The sequence below is a fragment of the Hyla sarda genome, unplaced genomic scaffold (genome assembly GCF_029499605.1).
Source record: "Hyla sarda isolate aHylSar1 unplaced genomic scaffold, aHylSar1.hap1 scaffold_285, whole genome shotgun sequence".
NCBI classification, from domain to species: Eukaryota; Metazoa; Chordata; class Amphibia; order Anura; family Hylidae; genus Hyla; species Hyla sarda.
In genome coordinates this window covers 289,198-316,379 of record NW_026609556.1, presented here as the reverse complement: position 1 = coordinate 316,379, position 27,182 = coordinate 289,198, and the positions used below count along the sequence as shown (strand labels likewise).

The following is a 27,182-nucleotide window of genomic DNA, read 5'->3' as shown; positions in this document are numbered from 1 at the left end:
GCCGAAATCACTTTTAAACCCATTTCCACCTTTTTTTCCCTTCTCTTCCTCTTACTTTTTTTTCACGTTTTTTTACGTTTTTCTCCTTTTCGCCTCTTTTCTGGGCGTATTATTCTTCTTTTTCTTCTTTTTTTTCGTCTAATGCATACCCCATCAGTGCAGCAATGCTTATTCAATACCGCCAGCAGATGGAGACACTGGGGGATAATTTTCTAAGGATTTATACTGATTTTTCCTGTCTGAATTTGTCGCACAGAAAGTTGCAGGCCAAATATGTGTGACATTTCTGCGACTTTAGCTTCTAGAGCATTTTTACAACATTATACATAGGTGCTGAATACATAAAAAGCGACTGTTCAGCGACAGACAAGTCGCATCGGCTGAAAGTAGGCCAGAATGTCAGTCCATGTTGGAGCAGGTTTAGATACAGTCTAAAGTATAGATCTCAAAGTCTGTGCACAGAATTTAGCAAGGGCCTCGCACCTTCTGATGCATCAGGTAGGTGCACAATAGCATAGCCTAACCCTCTGTACTTTGGTCTATATTGATGCGGGACATAGACAGCCAGCTGATGACCAATCCATTAGTGCAATGGATGGCTGGAAGCATTTGTCTTTGCCTTTGCAATACCACAGAAGCAATGCATGGTCAATGTACAGCAATGACACACCTGTGTGAACAGCCAGGAGACCCCCCCCCCCCCCATTTTATGTTACATAGTTAGTACGGTCGAAAAAAGACATATGTCCATCAAGTTCAACCAGGGAATTAAGGGGTAGGGGTGTGGCGCGATATTGGGGAAGGGATGAGATTTTATATTTCTTCATAAGCATTAATCTTATTTTGTCAATTAGGAACATTCAGCACCCACCCGCTATCAAGGCAGCTGCCTATCATGTCATGCCCTACCTGCACAGGTGTGCTGGCTACTCAAATGATCCAATTAAGGAGGCCATTTAGTCAGCAGCAGCAGAAGTCCTGTGCCTGGACGCTCCAACAGCGGCCAGACACAAGCAGAAGCAGAAGCAGCAGAAGCAGCAGCAGCACCACCTTTTGTTTTTTGGCTGCAGCAGCAGCAGCAAGGCCCACAGGGCTGGCTAGCTGGCTAGCCAGCAAGCAGGTAGCAATGAAAGTAGGAATCTTTCTTTTTAACCCTGTAAGGGGGTGGTGCACTGTACCCGAAGATACTGCCATATCGGGTCAATGCATAGGGCGACGGAAGCAAGCTTCGAAATCGGCCCCCGTTCTCAAAAATCCATTTAATATATGGTCCCCAGATAGGGGACGTATCAGATATTAAACTGATAAGAACAGATACTACACTTGATCTTAGCCAAAAGGCCGAGAAGCGATAACCGTGAAAGGGGCGGGCCCAACAAGGTGCCCTTCATGGGCACTATCACTGCTTGCTGTCAGGGAGGCTGCCAGACAATTTTCCATGCACACTCTGGGCTGGGGGGCAGTCAACCACCAGTACACACAGCAGAACCTAAACCCATACCATTATTGCTAAGCAGCAAGACAGGGGCCCATTGCACTCCCACGGGGCCTTTTTAAATGCAATCCATAACCCGGATTTGCCAGGAACCCTTCTTACTCCTCCTACTTGCATGTGACACTGGGCTTAGGATCTGCATAGGAAACACACACACAAGCACACACCTACCTTTGTTGCCTGCAGATGCCTCCTTGGCTGTCCCCAAACGGTATCAAACCAACACCCACGGGAAGCTGTAAGCATAGAGGACATGCCTGCACCCCATTGGACTTACCTGTGTGGGTTAAATCCGGGTTATTTGACAACCTATGGCGGTGATGGTTCTGCTCAGGCAGAGCAGTGCTGATGCTCCTCATAAAGCTGTCGCTGCTGTGAAGGTTCTAGGTGACATCACAAATCCCTATGGTTACATACACAACAAAGCTGGGTTCTTGTTTTTTACACTCTGCAAGGCCTGTGGAAGTGAGTGACATCATAGCACTGTAGTTCTGAGGGTTCTAGATGGATGCAACAATCTCCTGTTGCTTCTATGAAGGCCATAATAGACAACATCACCAAACAGCTCCATAGTCACATACACAGCAAAGGAGAGATGTTGTTTACACCTAGTGATGTCAGTGGTATTGAGTGACATCACAGCACAGTGCTAAGGCTCCTGGGCCTGGACACAGCAGCGGCTGCAATATCTCAACGGAGAATACGTTTATATATATGTGTGTGTGTGCGCGTATATATATATATATATATATATATATATATATATATATATATATATATATTTCTCCGCCGGAATCACTTTTAAACCCATTTCCACCTTTTTTTCCCTTCTCTTCCTCTTACTTTTTTTTCACGTTTTTTTACGTTTTTCTCCTTTTCGCCTCTTTTCTGGGCGTATTATTCTTCTTTTTCTTCTTTTTTTTCGTCTAATGCATACCCCATCAGTGCAGCAATGCTTATTCAATACCGCCAGCAGATGGAGACACTGGGGGATAATTTTCTAAGGATTTATACAGATTTTTCCTGTCTGAATTTGTCGCACAGAAAGTTGCAGGCCAAATATGTGTGACATTTCTGCGACTTTAGCTTCTAGAGCATTTTTACAACATTATACATAGGTGCTGAATACATAAAAAGCGACTGTTCAGCGACAGACAAGTCGCATCGGCTGAAAGTAGGCCAGAATGTCAGTCCATGTTGGAGCAGGTTTAGATACAGTCTAAAGTATAGATCTCAAAGTCTGTGCACAGAATTTAGCAAGGGCCTCGCACCTTCTGATGCATCAGGTAGGTGCACAATAGCATAGCCTAACCCTCTGTACTTTGGTCTATATTGATGCGGGACATAGACAGCCAGCTGATGACCAATCCATTAGTGCAATGGATGGCTGGAAGCATTTGTCTTTGCCTTTGCAATACCACAGAAGCAATGCATGGTCAATGTACAGCAATGACACACCTGTGTGAACAGCCAGGAGACCCCCCCCCCCCCCCATGTTATGTTACATAGTTACATAGTTAGTACGGTCGAAAAAAGACATATGTCCATCAAGTTCAACCAGGGAATTAAGGGGTAGGGGTGTGGCGCGATATTGGGGAAGGGATGAGATTTTATATTTCTTCATAAGCATTAATCTTATTTTGTCAATTAGGAACATTCAGCACCCACCCGCTATCAAGGCAGCTGCCTATCATGTCATGCCCTACCTGCACAGGTGTGCTGGCTACTCAAATGATCCAATTAAGGAGGCCATTTAGTCAGCAGCAGCAGAAGTCCTGTGCCTGGACGCTCCAACAGCGGCCAGACACAAGCAGAAGCAGAAGCAGCAGAAGCAGCAGCAGCACCACCTTTTGTTTTTTGGCTGCAGCAGCAGCAGCAAGGCCTACAGGGCTGGCTAGCTGGCTAGCCAGCAAGCAGGTAGCAATGAAAGTAGGAATCTTTCTTTTTAACCCTGTAAGGGGGTGGTGCACTGTACCCGAAGATACTGCCATATCGGGTCAATGCATAGGGCGACGGAAGCAAGCTTCGAAATCGGCCCCCGTTCTCAAAAATCCATTTAATATATGGTCCCCAGATAGGGGACGTATCAGATATTAAACTGATAAGAACAGATACTACACTTGATCTTAGCCAAAAGGCCGAGAAGCGATAACCGTGAAAGGGGCGGGCCCAACAAGGTGCCCTTCATGGGCACTATCACTGCTTGCTGTCAGGGAGGCTGCCAGACAATTTTCCATGCACACTCTGGGCTGGGGGGCAGTCAACCACCAGTACACACAGCAGAACCTAAACCCATACCATTATTGCTAAGCAGCAAGACAGGGGCCCATTGCACTCCCACGGGGCCTTTTTAAATGCAATCCATAACCCGGATTTGCCAGGAACCCTTCTTACTCCTCCTACTTGCATGTGACACTGGGCTTAGGATCTGCATAGGAAACACACACACAAGCACACACCTACCTTTGTTGCCTGCAGATGCCTCCTTGGCTGTCCCCAAACGGTATCAAACCAACACCCACGGGAAGCTGTAAGCATAGAGGACATGCCTGCACCCCATTGGACTTACCTGTGTGGGTTAAATCCGGGTTATTTGACAACCTATGGCGGTGATGGTTCTGCTCAGGCAGAGCAGTGCTGATGCTCCTCATAAAGCTGTCGCTGCTGTGAAGGTTCTAGGTGACATCACAAATCCCTATGGTTACATACACAACAAAGCTGGGTTGTTGTTGTTTACACTCTGCAAGGCCTGTGGAAGTGAGTGACATCATAGCACTGTAGTTCTGAGGGTTCTAGATGGATGCAACAATCTCCTGTTGCTTCTATGAAGGCCATAATAGACGACATCACCAAACAGCTCCATAGTCACATACACAGCAAAGGAGAGATGTTGTTTACACCTAGTGATGTCAGTGGTATTGAGTGACATCACAGCACAGTGCTAAGGCTCCTGGGCCTGGACACAGCAGCGGCTGCAATATCTCAACGGAGAATACGTTTATATATATGTGTGTGTGTGCGCGTATATATATATATATATATATATATATATATATATATATATATATATATTTCTCCGCCGAAATCACTTTTAAACCCATTTCCACCTTTTTTTCCCTTCTCTTCCTCTTACTTTTTTTTCACGTTTTTTTACGTTTTTCTCCTTTTCGCCTCTTTTCTGGGCGTATTATTCTTCTTTTTCTTCTTTTTTTTCGTCTAATGCATACCCCATCAGTGCAGCAATGCTTATTCAATACCGCCAGCAGATGGAGACACTGGGGGATAATTTTCTAAGGATTTATACTGATTTTTCCTGTCTGAATTTGTCGCACAGAAAGTTGCAGGCCAAATATGTGTGACATTTCTGCGACTTTAGCTTCTAGAGCATTTTTACAACATTATACATAGGTGCTGAATACATAAAAAGCGACTGTTCAGCGACAGACAAGTCGCATCGGCTGAAAGTAGGCCAGAATGTCAGTCCATGTTGGAGCAGGTTTAGATACAGTCTAAAGTATAGATCTCAAAGTCTGTGCACAGAATTTAGCAAGGGCCTCGCACCTTCTGATGCATCAGGTAGGTGCACAATAGCATAGCCTAACCCTCTGTACTTTGGTCTATATTGATGCGGGACATAGACAGCCAGCTGATGACCAATCCATTAGTGCAATGGATGGCTGGAAGCATTTGTCTTTGCCTTTGCAATACCACAGAAGCAATGCATGGTCAATGTACAGCAATGACACACCTGTGTGAACAGCCAGGAGACCCCCCCCCCCCCCCCCATGTTATGTTACATAGTTACATAGTTAGTACGGTCGAAAAAAGACATATGTCCATCAAGTTCAACCAGGGAATTAAGGGGTAGGGGTGTGGCGCGATATTGGGGAAGGGATGAGATTTTATATTTCTTCATAAGCATTAATCTTATTTTGTCAATTAGGAACATTCAGCACCCACCCGCTATCAAGGCAGCTGCCTATCATGTCATGCCCTACCTGCACAGGTGTGCTGGCTACTCAAATGATCCAATTAAGGAGGCCATTTAGTCAGCAGCAGCAGAAGTCCTGTGCCTGGACGCTCCAACAGCGGCCAGACACAAGCAGAAGCAGAAGCAGCAGAAGCAGCAGCAGCACCACCTTTTGTTTTTTGGCTGCAGCAGCAGCAAGGCCCACAGGGCTGGCTAGCTGGCTAGCCAGCAAGCAGGTAGCAATGAAAGTAGGAATCTTTCTTTTTAACCCTGTAAGGGGGTGGTGCACTGTACCCGAAGATACTGCCATATCGGGTCAATGCATAGGGCGACGGAAGCAAGCTTCGAAATCGGCCCCCGTTCTCAAAAATCCATTTAATATATGGTCCCCAGATAGGGGACGTATCAGATATTAAACTGATAAGAACAGATACTACACTTGATCTTAGCCAAAAGGCCGAGAAGCGATAACCGTGAAAGGGGCGGGCCCAACAAGGTGCCCTTCATGGGCACTATCACTGCTTGCTGTCAGGGAGGCTGCCAGACAATTTTCCATGCACACTCTGGGCTGGGGGGCAGTCAACCACCAGTACACACAGCAGAACCTAAACCCATACCATTATTGCTAAGCAGCAAGACAGGGGCCCATTGCACTCCCACGGGGCCTTTTTAAATGCAATCCATAACCCGGATTTGCCAGGAACCCTTCTTACTCCTCCTACTTGCATGTGACACTGGGCTTAGGATCTGCATAGGAAACACACACACAAGCACACACCTACCTTTGTTGCCTGCAGATGCCTCCTTGGCTGTCCCCAAACGGTATCAAACCAACACCCACGGGAAGCTGTAAGCATAGAGGACATGCCTGCACCCCATTGGACTTACCTGTGTGGGTTAAATCCGGGTTATTTGACAACCTATGGCGGTGATGGTTCTGCTCAGGCAGAGCAGTGCTGATGCTCCTCATAAAGCTGTCGCTGCTGTGAAGGTTCTAGGTGACATCACAAATCCCTATGGTTACATACACAACAAAGCTGGGTTGTTGTTTTTTACACTCTGCAAGGCCTGTGGAAGTGAGTGACATCATAGCACTGTAGTTCTGAGGGTTCTAGATGGATGCAACAATCTCCTGTTGCTTCTATGAAGGCCATAATAGACGACATCACCAAACAGCTCCATAGTCACATACACAGCAAAGGAGAGATGTTGTTTACACCTAGTGATGTCAGTGGTATTGAGTGACATCACAGCACAGTGCTAAGGCTCCTGGGCCTGGACACAGCAGCGGCTGCAATATCTCAACGGAGAATACGTTTATATATATGTGTGTGTGTGCGCGTATATATATATATATATATATATATATATATATATATATTTCTCCGCCGAAATCACTTTTAAACCCATTTCCACCTTTTTTTCCCTTCTCTTCCTCTTACTTTTTTTTCACGTTTTTTTACGTTTTTCTCCTTTTCGCCTCTTTTCTGGGCGTATTATTCTTCTTTTTCTTCTTTTTTTTTCGTCTAATGCATACCCCATCAGTGCAGCAATGCTTATTCAATACCGCCAGCAGATGGAGACACTGGGGGATAATTTTCTAAGGATTTATACTGATTTTTCCTGTCTGAATTTGTCGCACAGAAAGTTGCAGGCCAAATATGTGTGACATTTCTGCGACTTTAGCTTCTAGAGCATTTTTACAACATTATACATAGGTGCTGAATACATAAAAAGCGACTGTTCAGCGACAGACAAGTCGCATCGGCTGAAAGTAGGCCAGAATGTCAGTCCATGTTGGAGCAGGTTTAGATACAGTCTAAAGTATAGATCTCAAAGTCTGTGCACAGAATTTAGCAAGGGCCTCGCACCTTCTGATGCATCAGGTAGGTGCACAATAGCATAGCCTAACCCTCTGTACTTTGGTCTATATTGATGCGGGACATAGACAGCCAGCTGATGACCAATCCATTAGTGCAATGGATGGCTGGAAGCATTTGTCTTTGCCTTTGCAATACCACAGAAGCAATGCATGGTCAATGTACAGCAATGACACACCTGTGTGAACAGCCAGGAGACCCCCCCCCCCCCCCCCATGTTATGTTACATAGTTACATAGTTAGTACGGTCGAAAAAAGACATATGTCCATCAAGTTCAACCAGGGAATTAAGGGGTAGGGGTGTGGCGCGATATTGGGGAAGGGATGAGATTTTATATTTCTTCATAAGCATTAATCTTATTTTGTCAATTAGGAACATTCAGCACCCACCCGCTATCAAGGCAGCTGCCTATCATGTCATGCCCTACCTGCACAGGTGTGCTGGCTACTCAAATGATCCAATTAAGGAGGCCATTTAGTCAGCAGCAGCAGAAGTCCTGTGCCTGGACGCTCCAACAGCGGCCAGACACAAGCAGAAGCAGAAGCAGCAGAAGCAGCAGCAGCACCACCTTTTGTTTTTTGGCTGCAGCAGCAGCAAGGCCCACAGGGCTGGCTAGCTGGCTAGCCAGCAAGCAGGTAGCAATGAAAGTAGGAATCTTTCTTTTTAACCCTGTAAGGGGGTGGTGCACTGTACCCGAAGATACTGCCATATCGGGTCAATGCATAGGGCGACGGAAGCAAGCTTCGAAATCGGCCCCCGTTCTCAAAAATCCATTTAATATATGGTCCCCAGATAGGGGACGTATCAGATATTAAACTGATAAGAACAGATACTACACTTGATCTTAGCCAAAAGGCCGAGAAGCGATAACCGTGAAAGGGGCGGGCCCAACAAGGTGCCCTTCATGGGCACTATCACTGCTTGCTGTCAGGGAGGCTGCCAGACAATTTTCCATGCACACTCTGGGCTGGGGGGCAGTCAACCACCAGTACACACAGCAGAACCTAAACCCATACCATTATTGCTAAGCAGCAAGACAATGGCCCATTGCACTCCCACGGGGCCTTTTTAAATGCAATCCATAACCCGGATTTGCCAGGAACCCTTCTTACTCCTCCTACTTGCATGTGACACTGGGCTTAGGATCTGCATAGGAAACACACACACAAGCACACACCTACCTTTGTTGCCTGCAGATGCCTCCTTGGCTGTCCCCAAACGGTATCAAACCAACACCCACGGGAAGCTGTAAGCATAGAGGACATGCCTGCACCCCATTGGACTTACCTGTGTGGGTTAAATCCGGGTTATTTGACAACCTATGGCGGTGATGGTTCTGCTCAGGCAGAGCAGTGCTGATGCTCCTCATAAAGCTGTCGCTGCTGTGAAGGTTCTAGGTGACATCACAAATCCCTATGGTTACATACACAACAAAGCTGGGTTGTTGTTGTTTACACTCTGCAAGGCCTGTGGAAGTGAGTGACATCATAGCACTGTAGTTCTGAGGGTTCTAGATGGATGCAACAATCTCCTGTTGCTTCTATGAAGGCCATAATAGACGACATCACCAAACAGCTCCATAGTCACATACACAGCAAAGGAGAGATGTTGTTTACACCTAGTGATGTCAGTGGTATTGAGTGACATCACAGCACAGTGCTAAGGCTCCTGGGCCTGGACACAGCAGCGGCTGCAATATCTCAACGGAGAATACGTTTATATATATGTGTGTGTGTGCGCGTATATATATATATATATATATATATATATATATATATATATATATTTCTCCGCCGAAATCACTTTTAAACCCATTTCCACCTTTTTTTCCCTTCTCTTCCTCTTACTTTTTTTTCACGTTTTTTTACGTTTTTCTCCTTTTCGCCTCTTTTCTGGGCGTATTATTCTTCTTTTTCTTCTTTTTTTTCGTCTAATGCATACCCCATCAGTGCAGCAATGCTTATTCAATACCGCCAGCAGATGGAGACACTGGGGGATAATTTTCTAAGGATTTATACTGATTTTTCCTGTCTGAATTTGTCGCACAGAAAGTTGCAGGCCAAATATGTGTGACATTTCTGCGACTTTAGCTTCTAGAGCATTTTTACAACATTATACATAGGTGCTGAATACATAAAAAGCGACTGTTCAGCGACAGACAAGTCGCATCGGCTGAAAGTAGGCCAGAATGTCAGTCCATGTTGGAGCAGGTTTAGATACAGTCTAAAGTATAGATCTCAAAGTCTGTGCACAGAATTTAGCAAGGGCCTCGCACCTTCTGATGCATCAGGTAGGTGCACAATAGCATAGCCTAACCCTCTGTACTTTGGTCTATATTGATGCGGGACATAGACAGCCAGCTGATGACCAATCCATTAGTGCAATGGATGGCTGGAAGCATTTGTCTTTGCCTTTGCAATACCACAGAAGCAATGCATGGTCAATGTACAGCAATGACACACCTGTGTGAACAGCCAGGAGACCCCCCCCCCCCCCCATGTTATGTTACATAGTTACATAGTTAGTACGGTCGAAAAAAGACATATGTCCATCAAGTTCAACCAGGGAATTAAGGGGTAGGGGTGTGGCGCGATATTGGGGAAGGGATGAGATTTTATATTTCTTCATAAGCATTAATCTTATTTTGTCAATTAGGAACATTCAGCACCCACCCGCTATCAAGGCAGCTGCCTATCATGTCATGCCCTACCTGCACAGGTGTGCTGGCTACTCAAATGATCCAATTAAGGAGGCCATTTAGTCAGCAGCAGCAGAAGTCCTGTGCCTGGATGCTCCAACAGCGGCCAGACACAAGCAGAAGCAGAAGCAGCAGAAGCAGCAGCAGCACCACCTTTTGTTTTTTGGCTGCAGCAGCAGCAAGGCCCACAGGGCTGGCTAGCTGGCTAGCCAGCAAGCAGGTAGCAATGAAAGTAGGAATCTTTCTTTTTAACCCTGTAAGGGGGTGGTGCACTGTACCCGAAGATACTGCCATATCGGGTCAATGCATAGGGCGACGGAAGCAAGCTTCGAAATCGGCCCCCGTTCTCAAAAATCCATTTAATATATGGTCCCCAGATAGGGGACGTATCAGATATTAAACTGATAAGAACAGATACTACACTTGATCTTAGCCAAAAGGCCGAGAAGCGATAACCGTGAAAGGGGCGGGCCCAACAAGGTGCCCTTCATGGGCACTATCACTGCTTGCTGTCAGGGAGGCTGCCAGACAATTTTCCATGCACACTCTGGGCTGGGGGGCAGTCAACCACCAGTACACACAGCAGAACCTAAACCCATACCATTATTGCTAAGCAGCAAGACAGGGGCCCATTGCACTCCCACGGGGCCTTTTTAAATGCAATCCATAACCCGGATTTGCCAGGAACCCTTCTTACTCCTCCTACTTGCATGTGACACTGGGCTTAGGATCTGCATAGGAAACACACACACAAGCACACACCTACCTTTGTTGCCTGCAGATGCCTCCTTGGCTGTCCCCAAACGGTATCAAACCAACACCCACGGGAAGCTGTAAGCATAGAGGACATGCCTGCACCCCATTGGACTTACCTGTGTGGGTTAAATCCGGGTTATTTGACAACCTATGGCGGTGATGGTTCTGCTCAGGCAGAGCAGTGCTGATGCTCCTCATAAAGCTGTCGCTGCTGTGAAGGTTCTAGGTGACATCACAAATCCCTATGGTTACATACACAACAAAGCTGGGTTGTTGTTGTTTACACTCTGCAAGGCCTGTGGAAGTGAGTGACATCATAGCACTGTAGTTCTGAGGGTTCTAGATGGATGCAACAATCTCCTGTTGCTTCTATGAAGGCCATAATAGACGACATCACCAAACAGCTCCATAGTCACATACACAGCAAAGGAGAGATGTTGTTTACACCTAGTGATGTCAGTGGTATTGAGTGACATCACAGCACAGTGCTAAGGCTCCTGGGCCTGGACACAGCAGCGGCTGCAATATCTCAACGGAGAATACGTTTATATATATGTGTGTGTGTGCGCGTATATATATATATATATATATATATATATATATATATATATATATATTTCTCCGCCGAAATCACTTTTAAACCCATTTCCACCTTTTTTTCCCTTCTCTTCCTCTTACTTTTTTTTCACGTTTTTTTACGTTTTTCTCCTTTTCGCCTCTTTTCTGGGCGTATTATTCTTCTTTTTCTTCTTTTTTTTCGTCTAATGCATACCCCATCAGTGCAGCAATGCTTATTCAATACCGCCAGCAGATGGAGACACTGGGGGATAATTTTCTAAGGATTTATACTGATTTTTCCTGTCTGAATTTGTCGCACAGAAAGTTGCAGGCCAAATATGTGTGACATTTCTGCGACTTTAGCTTCTAGAGCATTTTTACAACATTATACATAGGTGCTGAATACATAAAAAGCGACTGTTCAGCGACAGACAAGTCGCATCGGCTGAAAGTAGGCCAGAATGTCAGTCCATGTTGGAGCAGGTTTAGATACAGTCTAAAGTATAGATCTCAAAGTCTGTGCACAGAATTTAGCAAGGGCCTCGCACCTTCTGATGCATCAGGTAGGTGCACAATAGCATAGCCTAACCCTCTGTACTTTGGTCTATATTGATGCGGGACATAGACAGCCAGCTGATGACCAATCCATTAGTGCAATGGATGGCTGGAAGCATTTGTCTTTGCCTTTGCAATACCACAGAAGCAATGCATGGTCAATGTACAGCAATGACACACCTGTGTGAACAGCCAGGAGACCCCCCCCCCCCCCCATGTTATGTTACATAGTTACATAGTTAGTACGGTCGAAAAAAGACATATGTCCATCAAGTTCAACCAGGGAATTAAGGGGTAGGGGTGTGGCGCGATATTGGGGAAGGGATGAGATTTTATATTTCTTCATAAGCATTAATCTTATTTTGTCAATTAGGAACATTCAGCACCCACCCGCTATCAAGGCAGCTGCCTATCATGTCATGCCCTACCTGCACAGGTGTGCTGGCTACTCAAATGATCCAATTAAGGAGGCCATTTAGTCAGCAGCAGCAGAAGTCCTGTGCCTGGACGCTCCAACAGGGGCCAGACACAAGCAGAAGCAGAAGCAGCAGAAGCAGCAGCAGCACCACCTTTTGTTTTTTGGCTGCAGCAGCAGCAAGGCCCACAGGGCTGGCTAGCTGGCTAGCCAGCAAGCAGGTAGCAATGAAAGTAGGAATCTTTCTTTTTAACCCTGTAAGGGGGTGGTGCACTGTACCCGAAGATACTGCCATATCGGGTCAATGCATAGGGCGACGGAAGCAAGCTTCGAAATCGGCCCCCGTTCTCAAAAATCCATTTAATATATGGTCCCCAGATAGGGGACGTATCAGATATTAAACTGATAAGAACAGATACTACACTTGATCTTAGCCAAATGGCCGAGAAGCGATAACCGTGAAAGGGGCGGGCCCAACAAGGTGCCCTTCATGGGCACTATCACTGCTTGCTGTCAGGGAGGCTGCCAGACAATTTTCCATGCACACTCTGGGCTGGGGGGCAGTCAACCACCAGTACACACAGCAGAACCTAAACCCATACCATTATTGCTAAGCAGCAAGACAGGGGCCCATTGCACTCCCACGGGGCCTTTTTAAATGCAATCCATAACCCGGATTTGCCAGGAACCCTTCTTACTCCTCCTACTTGCATGTGACACTGGGCTTAGGATCTGCATAGGAAACACACACACAAGCACACACCTACCTTTGTTGCCTGCAGATGCCTCCTTGGCTGTCCCCAAACGGTATCAAACCAACACCCACGGGAAGCTGTAAGCATAGAGGACATGCCTGCACCCCATTGGACTTACCTGTGTGGGTTAAATCCGGGTTATTTGACAACCTATGGCGGTGATGGTTCTGCTCAGGCAGAGCAGTGCTGATGCTCCTCATAAAGCTGTCGCTGCTGTGAAGGTTCTAGGTGACATCACAAATCCCTATGGTTACATACACAACAAAGCTGGGTTGTTGTTGTTTACACTCTGCAAGGCCTGTGGAAGTGAGTGACATCATAGCACTGTAGTTCTGAGGGTTCTAGATGGATGCAACAATCTCCTGTTGCTTCTATGAAGGCCATAATAGACGACATCACCAAACAGCTCCATAGTCACATACACAGCAAAGGAGAGATGTTGTTTACACCTAGTGATGTCAGTGGTATTGAGTGACATCACAGCACAGTGCTAAGGCTCCTGGGCCTGGACACAGCAGCGGCTGCAATATCTCAACGGAGAATACGTTTATATATATGTGTGTGTGTGCGCGTATATATATATATATATATATATATATATATATATATATATATATATTTCTCTGCCGAAATCACTTTTAAACCCATTTCCACCTTTTTTTCCCTTCTCTTCCTCTTCCTTTTTTTTCACGTTTTTTTACGTTTTTCTCCTTTTCGCCTCTTTTCTGGGCGTATTATTCTTCTTTTTCTTCTTTTTTTTCGTCTAATGCATACCCCATCAGTGCAGCAATGCTTATTCAATACCGCCAGCAGATGGAGACACTGGGGGATAATTTTCTAAGGATTTATACTGATTTTTCCTGTCTGAATTTGTCGCACAGAAAGTTGCAGGCCAAATATGTGTGACATTTCTGCAACTTTAGCTTCTAGAGCATTTTTACAACATTATACATAGGTGCTGAATACATAAAAAGCGACTGTTCAGCGACAGACAAGTCGCATCGGCTGAAAGTAGGCCAGAATGTCAGTCCATGTTGGAGCAGGTTTAGATACAGTCTAAAGTATAGATCTCAAAGTCTGTGCACAGAATTTAGCAAGGGCCTCGCACCTTCTGATGCATCAGGTAGGTGCACAATAGCATAGCCTAACCCTCTGTACTTTGGTCTATATTGATGCGGGACATAGACAGCCAGCTGATGACCAATCCATTAGTGCAATGGATGGCTGGAAGCATTTGTCTTTGCCTTTGCAATACCACAGAAGCAATGCATGGTCAATGTACAGCAATGACACACCTGTGTGAACAGCCAGGAGACCCCCCCCCCCCCCCCCATGTTATGTTACATAGTTACATAGTTAGTACGGTCGAAAAAAGACATATGTCCATCAAGTTCAACCAGGGAATTAAGGGGTAGGGGTGTGGCGCGATATTGGGGAAGGGATGAGATTTTATATTTCTTCATAAGCATTAATCTTATTTTGTCAATTAGGAACATTCAGCACCCACCCGCTATCAAGGCAGCTGCCTATCATGTCATGCCCTACCTGCACAGGTGTGCTGGCTACTCAAATGATCCAATTAAGGAGGCCATTTAGTCAGCAGCAGCAGAAGTCCTGTGCCTGGACGCTCCAACAGCGGCCAGACACAAGCAGAAGCAGAAGCAGCAGAAGCAGCAGCAGCACCACCTTTTGTTTTTTGGCTGCAGCAGCAGCAAGGCCCACAGGGCTGGCTAGCTGGCTAGCCAGCAAGCAGGTAGCAATGAAAGTAGGAATCTTTCTTTTTAACCCTGTAAGGAGGTGGTGCACTGTACCCGAAGATACTGCCATATCGGGTCAATGCATAGGGCGACGGAAGCAAGCTTCGAAATCGGCCCCCGTTCTCAAAAATCCATTTAATATATGGTCCCCAGATAGGGGACGTATCAGATATTAAACTGATAAGAACAGATACTACACTTGATCTTAGCCAAAAGGCCGAGAAGCGATAACCGTGAAAGGGGCGGGCCCAACAAGGTGCCCTTCATGGGCACTATCACTGCTTGCTGTCAGGGAGGCTGCCAGACAATTTTCCATGCACACTCTGGGCTGGGGGGCAGTCAACCACCAGTACACACAGCAGAACCTAAACCCATACCATTATTGCTAAGCAGCAAGACAGGGGCCCATTGCACTCCCACGGGGCCTTTTTAAATGCAATCCATAACCCGGATTTGCCAGGAACCCTTCTTACTCCTCCTACTTGCATGTGACACTGGGCTTAGGATCTGCATAGGAAACACACACACAAGCACACACCTACCTTTGTTGCCTGCAGATGCCTCCTTGGCTGTCCCCAAACGGTATCAAACCAACACCCACGGGAAGCTGTAAGCATAGAGGACATGCCTGTACCCCATTGGACTTACCTGTGTGGGTTAAATCCGGGTTATTTGACAACCTATGGCGGTGATGGTTCTGCTCAGGCAGAGCAGTGCTGATGCTCCTCATAAAGCTGTCGCTGCTGTGAAGGTTCTAGGTGACATCACAAATCCCTATGGTTACATACACAACAAAGCTGGGTTGTTGTTGTTTACACTCTGCAAGGCCTGTGGAAGTGAGTGACATCATAGCACTGTAGTTCTGAGGGTTCTAGATGGATGCAACAATCTCCTGTTGCTTCTATGAAGGCCGTAATAGACGACATCACCAAACAGCTCCATAGTCACATACACAGCAAAGGAGAGATGTTGTTTACACCTAGTGATGTCAGTGGTATTGAGTGACATCACAGCACAGTGCTAAGGCTCCTGGGCCTGGACACAGCAGCGGCTGCAATATCTCAACGGAGAATACGTTTATATATATGTGTGTGTGTGCGCGTATATATATATATATATATATATATATATATATATATATATTTCTCCGCCGAAATCACTTTTAAACCCATTTCCACCTTTTTTTCCCTTCTCTTCCTCTTACTTTTTTTTCACGTTTTTTTACGTTTTTCTCCTTTTCGCCTCTTTTCTGGGCGTATTATTCTTCTTTTTCTTCTTTTTTTTCGTCTAATGCATACCCCATCAGTGCAGCAATGCTTATTCAATACCGCCAGCAGATGGAGACACTGGGGGATAATTTTCTAAGGATTTATACTGATTTTTCCTGTCTGAATTTGTCGCACAGAAAGTTGCAGGCCAAATATGTGTGACATTTCTGCGACTTTAGCTTCTAGAGCATTTTTACAACATTATACATAGGTGCTGAATACATAAAAAGCGACTGTTCAGCGACAGACAAGTCGCATCGGCTGAAAGTAGGCCAGAATGTCAGTCCATGTTGGAGCAGGTTTAGATACAGTCTAAAGTATAGATCTCAAAGTCTGTGCACAGAATTTAGCAAGGGCCTCGCACCTTCTGATGCATCAGGTAGGTGCACAATAGCATAGCCTAACCCTCTGTACTTTGGTCTATATTGATGCGGGACATAGACAGCCAGCTGATGACCAATCCATTAGTGCAATGGATGGCTGGAAGCATTTGTCTTTGCCTTTGCAATACCACAGAAGCAATGCATGGTCAATGTACAGCAATGACACACCTGTGTGAACAGCCAGGAGACCCCCCCCCCCCCCCATGTTATGTTACATAGTTACATAGTTAGTACGGTCGAAAAAAGACATATGTCCATCAAGTTCAACCAGGGAATTAAGGGGTAGGGGTGTGGCGCGATATTGGGGAAGGGATGAGATTTTATATTTCTTCATAAGCATTAATCTTATTTTGTCAATTAGGAACATTCAGCACCCACCCGCTATCAAGGCAGCTGCCTATCATGTCATGCCCTACCTGCACAGGTGTGCTGGCTACTCAAATGATCCAATTAAGGAGGCCATTTAGTCAGCAGCAGCAGAAGTCCTGTGCCTGGACGCTCCAACAGCGGCCAGACACAAGCAGAAGCAGAAGCAGCAGAAGCAGCAGCAGCACCACCTTTTGTTTTTTGGCTGCAGCAGCAGCAAGGCCCACAGGGCTGGCTAGCTGGCTAGCCAGCAAGCAGGTAGCAATGAAAGTAGGAATCTTTCTTTTTAACCCTGTAAGGGGGTGGTGCACTGTACCCGAAGATACTGCCATATCGGGTCAATGCATAGGGCGACGGAAGCAAGCTTCGAAATCGGCCCCCGTTCTCAAAAATCCATTTAATATATGGTCCCCAGATAGGGGACGTATCAGATATTAAACTGATAAGAACAGATACTACACTTGATCTTAGCCAAAAGGCCGAGAAGCGATAACCGTGAAAGGGGCGGGCCCAACAAGGTGCCCTTCATGGGCACTATCACTGCTTGCTGTCAGGGAGGCTGCCAGACAATTTTCCATGCACACTCTGGGCTGGGGGGCAGTCAACCACCAGTACACACAGCAGAACCTAAACCCATACCATTATTGCTAAGCAGCAAGACAGGGGCCCATTGCACTCCCACGGGGCCTTTTTAAATGCAATCCATAACCCGGATTTGCCAGGAACCCTTCTTACTCCTCCTACTTGCATGTGACACTGGGCTTAGGATCTGCATAGGAAACACACACACAAGCACACACCTACCTTTGTTGCCTGCAGATGCCTCCTTGGCTGTCCCCAAACGGTATCAAACCAACACCCACGGGAAGCTGTAAGCATAGAGGACATGCCTGCACCCCATTGGACTTACCTGTGTGGGTTAAATCCGGGTTATTTGACAACCTATGGCGGTGATGGTTCTGCTCAGGCAGAGCAGTGCTGATGCTCCTCATAAAGCTGTCGCTGCTGTGAAGGTTCTAGGTGACATCACAAATCCCTATGGTTACATACACAACAAAGCTGGGTTGTTGTTGTTTACACTCTGCAAGGCCTGTGGAAGTGAGTGACATCATAGCACTGTAGTTCTGAGGGTTCTAGATGGATGCAACAATCTCCTGTTGCTTCTATGAAGGCCATAATAGACGACATCACCAAACAGCTCCATAGTCACATACACAGCAAAGGAGAGATGTTGTTTACACCTAGTGATGTCAGTGGTATTGAGTGACATCACAGCACAGTGCTAAGGCTCCTGGGCCTGGACACAGCAGCGGCTGCAATATCTCAACGGAGAATACGTTTATATATATGTGTGTGTGTGCGCGTATATATATATATATATATATATATATATATATATATATATATATTTCTCCGCCGAAATCACTTTTAAACCCATTTCCACCTTTTTTTCCCTTCTCTTCCTCTTACTTTTTTTTCACGTTTTTTTACGTTTTTCTCCTTTTCGCCTCTTTTCTGGGCGTATTATTCTTCTTTTTCTTCTTTTTTTTCGTCTAATGCATACCCCATCAGTGCAGCAATGCTTATTCAATACCGCCAGCAGATGGAGACACTGGGGGATAATTTTCTAAGGATTTATACTGATTTTTCCTGTCTGAATTTGTCGCACAGAAAGTTGCAGGCCAAATATGTGTGACATTTCTGCGACTTTAGCTTCTAGAGCATTTTTACAACATTATACATAGGTGCTGAATACATAAAAAGCGACTGTTCAGCGACAGACAAGTCGCATCGGCTGAAAGTAGGCCAGAATGTCAGTCCATGTTGGAGCAGGTTTAGATACAGTCTAAAGTATAGATCTCAAAGTCTGTGCACAGAATTTAGCAAGGGCCTCGCACCTTCTGATGCATCAGGTAGGTGCACAATAGCATAGCCTAACCCTCTGTACTTTGGTCTATATTGATGCGGGACATAGACAGCCAGCTGATGACCAATCCATTAGTGCAATGGATGGCTGGAAGCATTTGTCTTTGCCTTTGCAATACCACAGAAGCAATGCATGGTCAATGTACAGCAATGACACACCTGTGTGAACAGCCAGGAGACCCCCCCCCCCCCCCCCCATGTTATGTTACATAGTTACATAGTTAGTACGGTCGAAAAAAGACATATGTCCATCAAGTTCAACCAGGGAATTAAGGGGTAGGGGTGTGGCGCGATATTGGGGAAGGGATGAGATTTTATATTTCTTCATAAGCATTAATCTTATTTTGTCAATTAGGAACATTCAGCACCCACCCGCTATCAAGGCAGCTGCCTATCATGTCATGCCCTACCTGCACAGGTGTGCTGGCTACTCAAATGATCCAATTAAGGAGGCCATTTAGTCAGCAGCAGCAGAAGTCCTGTGCCTGGACGCTCCAACAGCGGCCAGACACAAGCAGAAGCAGAAGCAGCAGAAGCAGCAGCAGCACCACCTTTTGTTTTTTGGCTGCAGCAGCAGCAAGGCCCACAGGGCTGGCTAGCTGGCTAGCCAGCAAGCAGGTAGCAATGAAAGTAGGAATCTTTCTTTTTAACCCTGTAAGGAGGTGGTGCACTGTACCCGAAGATACTGCCATATCGGGTCAATGCATAGGGCGACGGAAGCAAGCTTCGAAATCGGCCCCCGTTCTCAAAAATCCATTTAATATATGGTCCCCAGATAGGGGACGTATCAGATATTAAACTGATAAGAACAGATAAGGTTTCAACAAAATTTTATTGAATAAATAAGAAACCATACAAAATTTAAAATGCAAAATAATAAAAGGTTCACAAAAGTTTTAAAATACAAATAATAAAACCAGTAATAAAAGGAGAAAAAAAAAAAATGGCAGGATAAAACATTATACAAATGTCATAAAAACTGATTATACTGTTATTTCGTTCCATAGAGGCAGACACCACATGGATGCTGCCTCGCTGGCCCCCAACTGTTTCTTGTCTCTTAGGTAATAGATGTACATCTCACTCAGGGCCAGCTTTATACAGTTTTTAACATCAATAAAATCATGTTTAAAAAGTAAGATGTTCCTAACTTTCCAGATGGCATTTTTAAAACAATTAATACTCATCCAGCAGATCATCTGCTGTTTAAAATTGGGGCAGTTAAAAAGACCGTAAAAGACACATTCGTGATTAAAATCTTTTAGGCCGCAGGCCCACTTCAAAAGTGGGCCTACCTTCCTCCAAAGCTCCCGTGCAAAAGGGCAGTTCCAAAATATGTGCAGCACCGTTTCGTCCACTCCGCAGCCATCTCTCGGGCACTTGGCTCTCGCCACCAGTCCTCGCCTGTGCTGAAACTCACGAGTAGGGAGGCACTGGTGGACGATTGCCCAGGCAAGATCCCTGTGTACATTCGCCAGAAACTTCCCGTACACGTTCCGCCATACCTTTTTGGATCTTGCCTGTGTGAAATTGGACACTGCCAGGGTAACCTCACTCCGCCTGAGGACCTTTGATACCTTTCTCTGGTCCCCCAGTATGTCAGGCTCCAAATCTTGGAGACCTAGGAGCCTGACTGTCTTTTCCAACACCACATAATGTTTTGGGGGACACAGAAGCACCGGAGCGTTCAGAGGGATGCGCAACCATCTTTTAAAAACCATGCCCGCAGCGTACCTTAAAAAGCAGCTAAAAATGCCATCGGATTTAATAATTTTAAAACAGAAACAGAAATACTTTATGTAAAAGAAAGTAAAAAGGTTAGGAACATCTTTCCCGCCATTATCTTTACTTTTGTACATAAAATCACGCTTTAATTTCTCCATTTTTGAACCCCATAAAAAAGTAAAAACAATTCTAGTTACTTTTTTAATGTATAAAATAGATGGAGGAAATACCATGGCAATGTATAGCATAATAGGGAGTAAAACCATCTTTATTATTAAAATCTTCCCCTCCATGGTAAGGTTTCTAAGATTCCACATTAAAATCTTCTTCTCCATCTTAGCTATAGCTGAATCCCAGTTAGGGCTCCCATCATTGACCTGGTTAAAAACAATACCTAAAACTTTAATTTGATCCTGTTGCATTGTGACTCCTGGGGTGATGGATGAATCCCAGGAGCCAATATAAAAACAGTCACATTTATCTGTGTTTAGCTTAAAACCAGAGACCTCGCAGAAATAGCTGGTGTTCCTCAATGCCCCCCTCATGGATGGAGAGTCCGGGCACAGTATGGTGACATCATCCATGTACCCCAACACCTTTAGATGGGTCCCTCCTCCACCAGGTATCGGTACGCCTCTTACTACCCGGTCTTTTCTGAGGAGGGCCATCAGTGGTTCGATTGCGCAAATAAAAAGGAGTGGGGACAGGGGGCAGCCCTGTTTGACACCTGATAAAAGAGGAACACCGCTGGTTAAAAAGCCATTAACAGAGACTTGACTAAAACAGGATCGGTATAAAAGCATGATTCGGCTTAAAATCGTTTCAGGCACTGCCATCTTTTTAAGAACTAAAAACAGGTATTCATGGGAGACCCTATCAAAGGCTTTTTCAAAGTCTAAGGATAAAATTGCTACAGTTTGATTTCTATCCTTAAAATACCATAAAACATCTCTTAAAATATTTAGGGATTCAGCTATAGACCTTCCAGGTACCCCACAAACCTGATTTGGGTGAATTAATTTATGAATAAAAGGTTTAAAACGGACAGCTAATAACTTGGCTAAAACTTTATAATCAACATTTAAAAGTGTGATGGGGCGCCAATTTTTTAGCATATCCTTTTCACCCTTTTTAAAAAGTAATGATACAATCCCCCTCCTCCAGGAAGGGGGAAGTTCATTAACAATAAAAGTTTCTTTATACAATAAAACCATATCATCCTTTAAAATATCCCAAAAAGCTAAATAAAATTCGATGGGTAAACCATCTTCCCCAGGGGCCTTCCCACTAGAAAAACTTTTAAAAACAAATAAAAGTTCATCTAAGTTAAGATCACGGGATAAAACCTCCTGGTCTAAAACATCTAGCTTAAAATCAAGGGAATTAAGAACATGTTCTAAAAAGGATGGATTAAGATCTTTCTTATTAAAAAGAAGCTGGTAGAAGTTAAAAACTGCATCTAACATGCCTTTTGGAGTGGATTCACCCTCAAGGTTTTGGATGATATCCCTCCTATTCATCACTTTTTTAAAAAAGAAACGGGAACATTTCTCGCCCTCCTCCAGGTGCTGCACATGTGAGTTAAAAATGATTTGTTTCCCTTTCTTTTCTATGGCATGTTTTATTTCAGTTTTAAGGTTTAAAATATCATTTTCTACATCCATACCAGCTTCTTTCAATTTAAAAAGTACATTTAAACGCATGTTAAGAACATAAAACCACTGTTTTTCCATTTTTGCCTTCTTCTTACCTGCTTTGATAAAAAAAAATCTGATTTTAGATTTGGTGCCCTCCCACCAGTGCAGCATAGGCTCGTGGGGTTTTCTTTGTGATTGCCAGCATTGGTAGGTCCGCACAAACTCCTCTTTTATCTCAGGGTCCTCTAGGAGTGTGGTGTTTAATCTCCAGAGGCCCCTTTTTGCTTTTTGCTCCCCCTCTAGCTCCAGGCCCACCAAGAGGAGCTTATGATCAGAGAAGATATTCTGCTCGAGCGTGCATTTCAGGGGTTTAAAAGCTCTAGAGGAAAAAATAAAATCGATTCTGGAGCTCACTCTTCCATTGGACCATGTGGCGCCTGGGTCCTCCGGCAAGAGATCCTTCCAGCAATCTTTCAAATTAAAATCATCAATAAAATTTTTAAGCAGGTAAGAAGTGCGGTCTTTACGATTAATATCCCCACCCTGCCGGTGTTCCCCATCACGTATGCAGTTAAAATCACCTCCCACCAGCAGGGGGGAAGACCCAACACAAAACAGTGGTAAAATTTCAAATAGTTCTGCCCGCTCCTGTTTATCAGGAGGGGCATACACATTTAAAACACGAATTAAAAGTCCATTAAAATATAGATGAATTAAAAGAGCTCTGCCAGGCACAATCTCAGTTACTGTATGAATAGAAAAGGACTGGTCTCGGCAGAGCAGCCCAACACCCACAGAACGACAGTCATTTGCACCGGACCATATGGATGGGCCCAGCTTCCAGTCTTCTTTTAAGTCTTTATAGTCCATTTTACTAGGGATTCCACATTCTTGTAGCAGGCAAAGGTCAAAGTCACATGTCTCTAGATAAGAAAATAAAGCAGCCCTGCGATCAGGGCTCTTTAAGGACCTCACATTGAGTGAGGCAATTTTTACAGGGATAGGCATAGTTTATGGAGAGTCCGTGCTTGGAGAATCAAAGTCAATAATAAGCTGCGTACCGTCATCCCCCGCCTGCGGGGTCATCAGCTCCTTGATGTTCTGAGGGTCGGAGCTTGAGATCGATGATGCCCCGACCCTGAGCTCGCTCTCGTCCGAACTACGGCACGCCGCTTTCCTTTGAATGTCTTCCTCTTCTTCTTCTCTTTGTCTTTTAAATGTCACACTGCTGTCCATATCCTCTGTGTTGCTCTCACTCGATGTAATCTCTGGCCCCCGGCTGATGGATCTGCGTCTTCTTTCATCATTTGACGACTGGAACTGCTGCACAGGGGCCTGTGAGGCCTCTTTTCCGGAACCTTTGCCGCTACCTTGGGAAGTTTTCATCGCTTGTTCCCCAGCAAGCGTTGCTGAGGACTGTTGCTCCAACTTCCCCATCGATCGACGATGGCCAGTTTTACCCACCGGGTCCACTGCTGGCGGGGCAGCAAACCCTGGTTTGGCGCCACTTGTCTTCTTGGCCCTGTCCTGTATAGGCGGAGTAACAGGACCGGGCTCAGACCTGGCCACCTGGCTCCCCTTCCGGCGGGCTTTCACCGGGGCCTCTTCGTCCGGAGCAGGGCGACCCTGGGCCAAGCCAGTACCTGGCTTATGCTGCAATTTTGGGTCCACTTTTGCCCCCACCGAGGCCCGTCGGCTGCCACCCGCCACAGGTGAGCCCCCTTCAGAAGTTTCGGCGGGCTCTTGAGCCAGGTAGGAAGTCGATCGACGTCTTTCAATTTCCCGGGCAGTAAACTCGATCACCCGCCCGGGCTTCGTGGAATCCCCATGGCCTCCCCCTAGCACTACCACCGGTGGGCCCCCCGATGGAGCACCAGAGGTCTTGGGCCTGGACCCATCAGTACCTGCCATCTGGGGTTTGGGCATCTTAAAAAAGGACGTCTTTTGTCCTGTCCCCTCTTTGGGTGGGCCCAGCCTTGACCCACCCATCGTAGTTTTTGCTTTATGGGGACAGGAATTAAAATCGTGATTTTCCTCTCCGCAGAGGTTGCACCTTATCGTATGGCTACATCTTGAGGCTATGTGACCTTCTTGGCCACACCTATTGCAGCGAATCACACGCTCCGCGCCGCAGGTCTCCTGGGTGTGGCCAAACCTCAAGCAATTTCGGCAATACATAGGCATTTGAGGATAGAACAGGAAGCCCCGAACTCTCCCGATGGCAAAATTTGGGGGCGGATGGCAAAGACCCCCAATACCACCGGGATCCTTACGGAGCTTGACCCAGAACTTCCTCTTGCCGTTCCAGAACCGCACGGAGTTCAAGATTTTGTTTGCGAATCGCACCTCTTCGCAGTATCGCCGAAGAAAAGTGGCTATATCCTCCGTGGTCACATGAGGGCTGTGCATAGCCACCACCAACGGTATATGTTCCTCACCATAGAGGAACTGGAACGAAAGACCGTCGAGTCGATCGTCCCTCTGGTCCGCACCAGACAAGGTTGCATAGATGTTATCGCAACACGCCGTGGCCGTGAAGGTGACGGTATACAGGCCACGGCTTTCCTGGTCATTTAGACACAGGATGTCCTCCCTATTGAGGCGGAAGTAGTCAAGAAGAATCACCTCCGCAATGAAGCGGAGGTTCTTCAACTGACGATGGCTCTCCGACACCTCTATGCGGATGGTATTTCGCATCGACATTTCCCCAGAGGGGAAAGCCCAGGAGAACGGCATCTTCCACACCCAGGGACTAAGCCCCTTCCCCAATAGCAGCAGGGGCTCGGAATCCCGCTATAAAAGCGGAACCCTTACCCAAGGCAGAGGTCGGGGGTACCCTAGGTGCTTCCGAAGCTACAGGTAACGCTCAACGTACCGAAAATGCCTTCTGAGACACAAGGTCCCAGAGACAGGGGGATCGCAACCCGTTGTCCGTGGACTAAGCCCGCTCCCCAATAGCAGCAAGGGGGTGAAGTCCCTCCGTAAGGAGAGACAATCCCCCAAGGCCGAGAAGCGGGGTACCACAGACACCTTCCGACCAGACCAAATGCAGATACTACACTTGATCTTAGCCAAAAGGCCGAGAAGCGATAACCGTGAAAGGGGCGGGCCCAACAAGGTGCCCTTCATGGGCACTATCACTGCTTGCTGTCAGGGAGGCTGCCAGACAATTTTCCATGCACACTCTGGGCTGGGGGGCAGTCAACCACCAGTACACACAGCAGAACCTAAACCCATACCATTATTGCTAAGCAGCAAGACAGGGGCCCATTGCACTCCCACGGGGCCTTTTTAAATGCAATCCATAACCCGGATTTGCCAGGAACCCTTCTTACTCCTCCTACTTGCATGTGACACTGGGCTTAGGATCTGCATAGGAAACACACACACAAGCACACACCTACCTTTGTTGCCTGCAGATGCCTCCTTGGCTGTCCCCAAACGGTATCAAACCAACACCCACGGGAAGCTGTAAGCATAGAGGACATGCCTGTACCCCATTGGACTTACCTGTGTGGGTTAAATCCGGGTTATTTGACAACCTATGGCGGTGATGGTTCTGCTCAGGCAGAGCAGTGCTGATGCTCCTCATAAAGCTGTCGCTGCTGTGAAGGTTCTAGGTGACATCACAAATCCCTATGGTTACATACACAACAAAGCTGGGTTGTTGTTGTTTACACTCTGCAAGGCCTGTGGAAGTGAGTGACATCATAGCACTGTAGTTCTGAGGGTTCTAGATGGATGCAACAATCTCCTGTTGCTTCTATGAAGGCCGTAATAGACGACATCACCAAACAGCTCCATAGTCACATACACAGCAAAGGAGAGATGTTGTTTACACCTAGTGATGTCAGTGGTATTGAGTGACATCACAGCACAGTGCTAAGGCTCCTGGGCCTGGACACAGCAGCGGCTGCAATATCTCAACGGAGAATACGTTTATATATATGTGTGTGTGTGCGCGTATATATATATATATATATATATATATATATATATATATATATATTTCTCCGCCGAAATCACTTTTAAACCCATTTCCACCTTTTTTTCCCTTCTCTTCCTCTTACTTTTTTTTCACGTTTTTTTACGTTTTTCTCCTTTTCGCCTCTTTTCTGGGCGTATTATTCTTCTTTTTCTTCTTTTTTTTCGTCTAATGCATACCCCATCAGTGCAGCAATGCTTATTCAATACCGCCAGCAGATGGAGACACTGGGGGATAATTTTCTAAGGATTTATACAGATTTTTCCTGTCTGAATTTGTCGCACAGAAAGTTGCAGGCCAAATATGTGTGACATTTCTGCGACTTTAGCTTCTAGAGCATTTTTACAACATTATACATAGGTGCTGAATACATAAAAAGCGACTGTTCAGCGACAGACAAGTCGCATCGGCTGAAAGTAGGCCAGAATGTCAGTCCATGTTGGAGCAGGTTTAGATACAGTCTAAAGTATAGATCTCAAAGTCTGTGCACAGAATTTAGCAAGGGCCTCGCACCTTCTGATGCATCAGGTAGGTGCACAATAGCATAGCCTAACCCTCTGTACTTTGGTCTATATTGATGCGGGACATAGACAGCCAGCTGATGACCAATCCATTAGTGCAATGGATGGCTGGAAGCATTTGTCTTTGCCTTTGCAATACCACAGAAGCAATGCATGGTCAATGTACAGCAATGACACACCTGTGTGAACAGCCAGGAGACCCCCCCCCCCCCCCCCCATGTTATGTTACATAGTTACATAGTTAGTACGGTCGAAAAAAGACATATGTCCATCAAGTTCAACCAGGGAATTAAGGGGTAGGGGTGTGGCGCGATATTGGGGAAGTGATGAGATTTTATATTTCTTCATAAGCATTAATCTTATTTTGTCAATTAGGAACATTCAGCACCCACCCGCTATCAAGGCAGCTGCCTATCATGTCATGCCCTACCTGCACAGGTGTGCTGGCTACTCAAATGATCCAATTAAGGAGGCCATTTAGTCAGCAGCAGCAGAAGTCCTGTGCCTGGACGCTCCAACAGCGGCCAGACA

The 27,182-nt window shown here is 45.9% G+C and overlaps 9 non-coding genes and 1 pseudogene across 9 annotated transcripts; all 10 read right to left on the bottom strand.

Annotated features, from left to right (window-relative positions):
• Positions 1-1,162: 1,162 nt before the first annotated feature.
• On the bottom strand, positions 1,163-1,353 carry LOC130326528 (U2 spliceosomal RNA). Its single transcript, XR_008871119.1, has one exon. It is a non-coding gene; the product is annotated as a U2 spliceosomal RNA (small nuclear RNA).
• A 2,101-nt stretch (positions 1,354-3,454) lies between these two features.
• LOC130326527 (U2 spliceosomal RNA) lies at positions 3,455-3,645 on the bottom strand. The gene has a single exon (XR_008871118.1). It is a non-coding gene; the product is annotated as a U2 spliceosomal RNA (small nuclear RNA).
• Positions 3,646-5,743: 2,098 nt separating this feature from the next.
• Positions 5,744-5,934, bottom strand: LOC130326526 (U2 spliceosomal RNA). The gene has a single exon (XR_008871117.1). It is a non-coding gene; the product is annotated as a U2 spliceosomal RNA (small nuclear RNA).
• A 2,089-nt stretch (positions 5,935-8,023) lies between these two features.
• Positions 8,024-8,214, bottom strand: LOC130326525 (U2 spliceosomal RNA). Its single transcript, XR_008871116.1, has one exon. It is a non-coding gene; the product is annotated as a U2 spliceosomal RNA (small nuclear RNA).
• A 2,092-nt stretch (positions 8,215-10,306) lies between these two features.
• LOC130326524 (U2 spliceosomal RNA) lies at positions 10,307-10,497 on the bottom strand. Its single transcript, XR_008871115.1, has one exon. It is a non-coding gene; the product is annotated as a U2 spliceosomal RNA (small nuclear RNA).
• A 2,094-nt stretch (positions 10,498-12,591) lies between these two features.
• LOC130326550 (U2 spliceosomal RNA) lies at positions 12,592-12,782 on the bottom strand. Its single transcript, XR_008871139.1, has one exon. It is a non-coding gene; the product is annotated as a U2 spliceosomal RNA (small nuclear RNA).
• A 2,096-nt stretch (positions 12,783-14,878) lies between these two features.
• On the bottom strand, positions 14,879-15,069 carry LOC130326584 (U2 spliceosomal RNA). The gene has a single exon (XR_008871164.1). It is a non-coding gene; the product is annotated as a U2 spliceosomal RNA (small nuclear RNA).
• Positions 15,070-17,157: 2,088 nt separating this feature from the next.
• On the bottom strand, positions 17,158-17,348 carry LOC130326523 (U2 spliceosomal RNA). Its single transcript, XR_008871114.1, has one exon. It is a non-coding gene; the product is annotated as a U2 spliceosomal RNA (small nuclear RNA).
• Positions 17,349-19,443: 2,095 nt separating this feature from the next.
• On the bottom strand, positions 19,444-19,629 carry LOC130326560 (U2 spliceosomal RNA). Its single transcript, XR_008871148.1, has one exon. It is a non-coding gene; the product is annotated as a U2 spliceosomal RNA (small nuclear RNA).
• A 5,389-nt stretch (positions 19,630-25,018) lies between these two features.
• Positions 25,019-25,236, bottom strand: LOC130326569 (U2 spliceosomal RNA; annotated as a pseudogene).
• Positions 25,237-27,182: the final 1,946 nt, after the last annotated feature.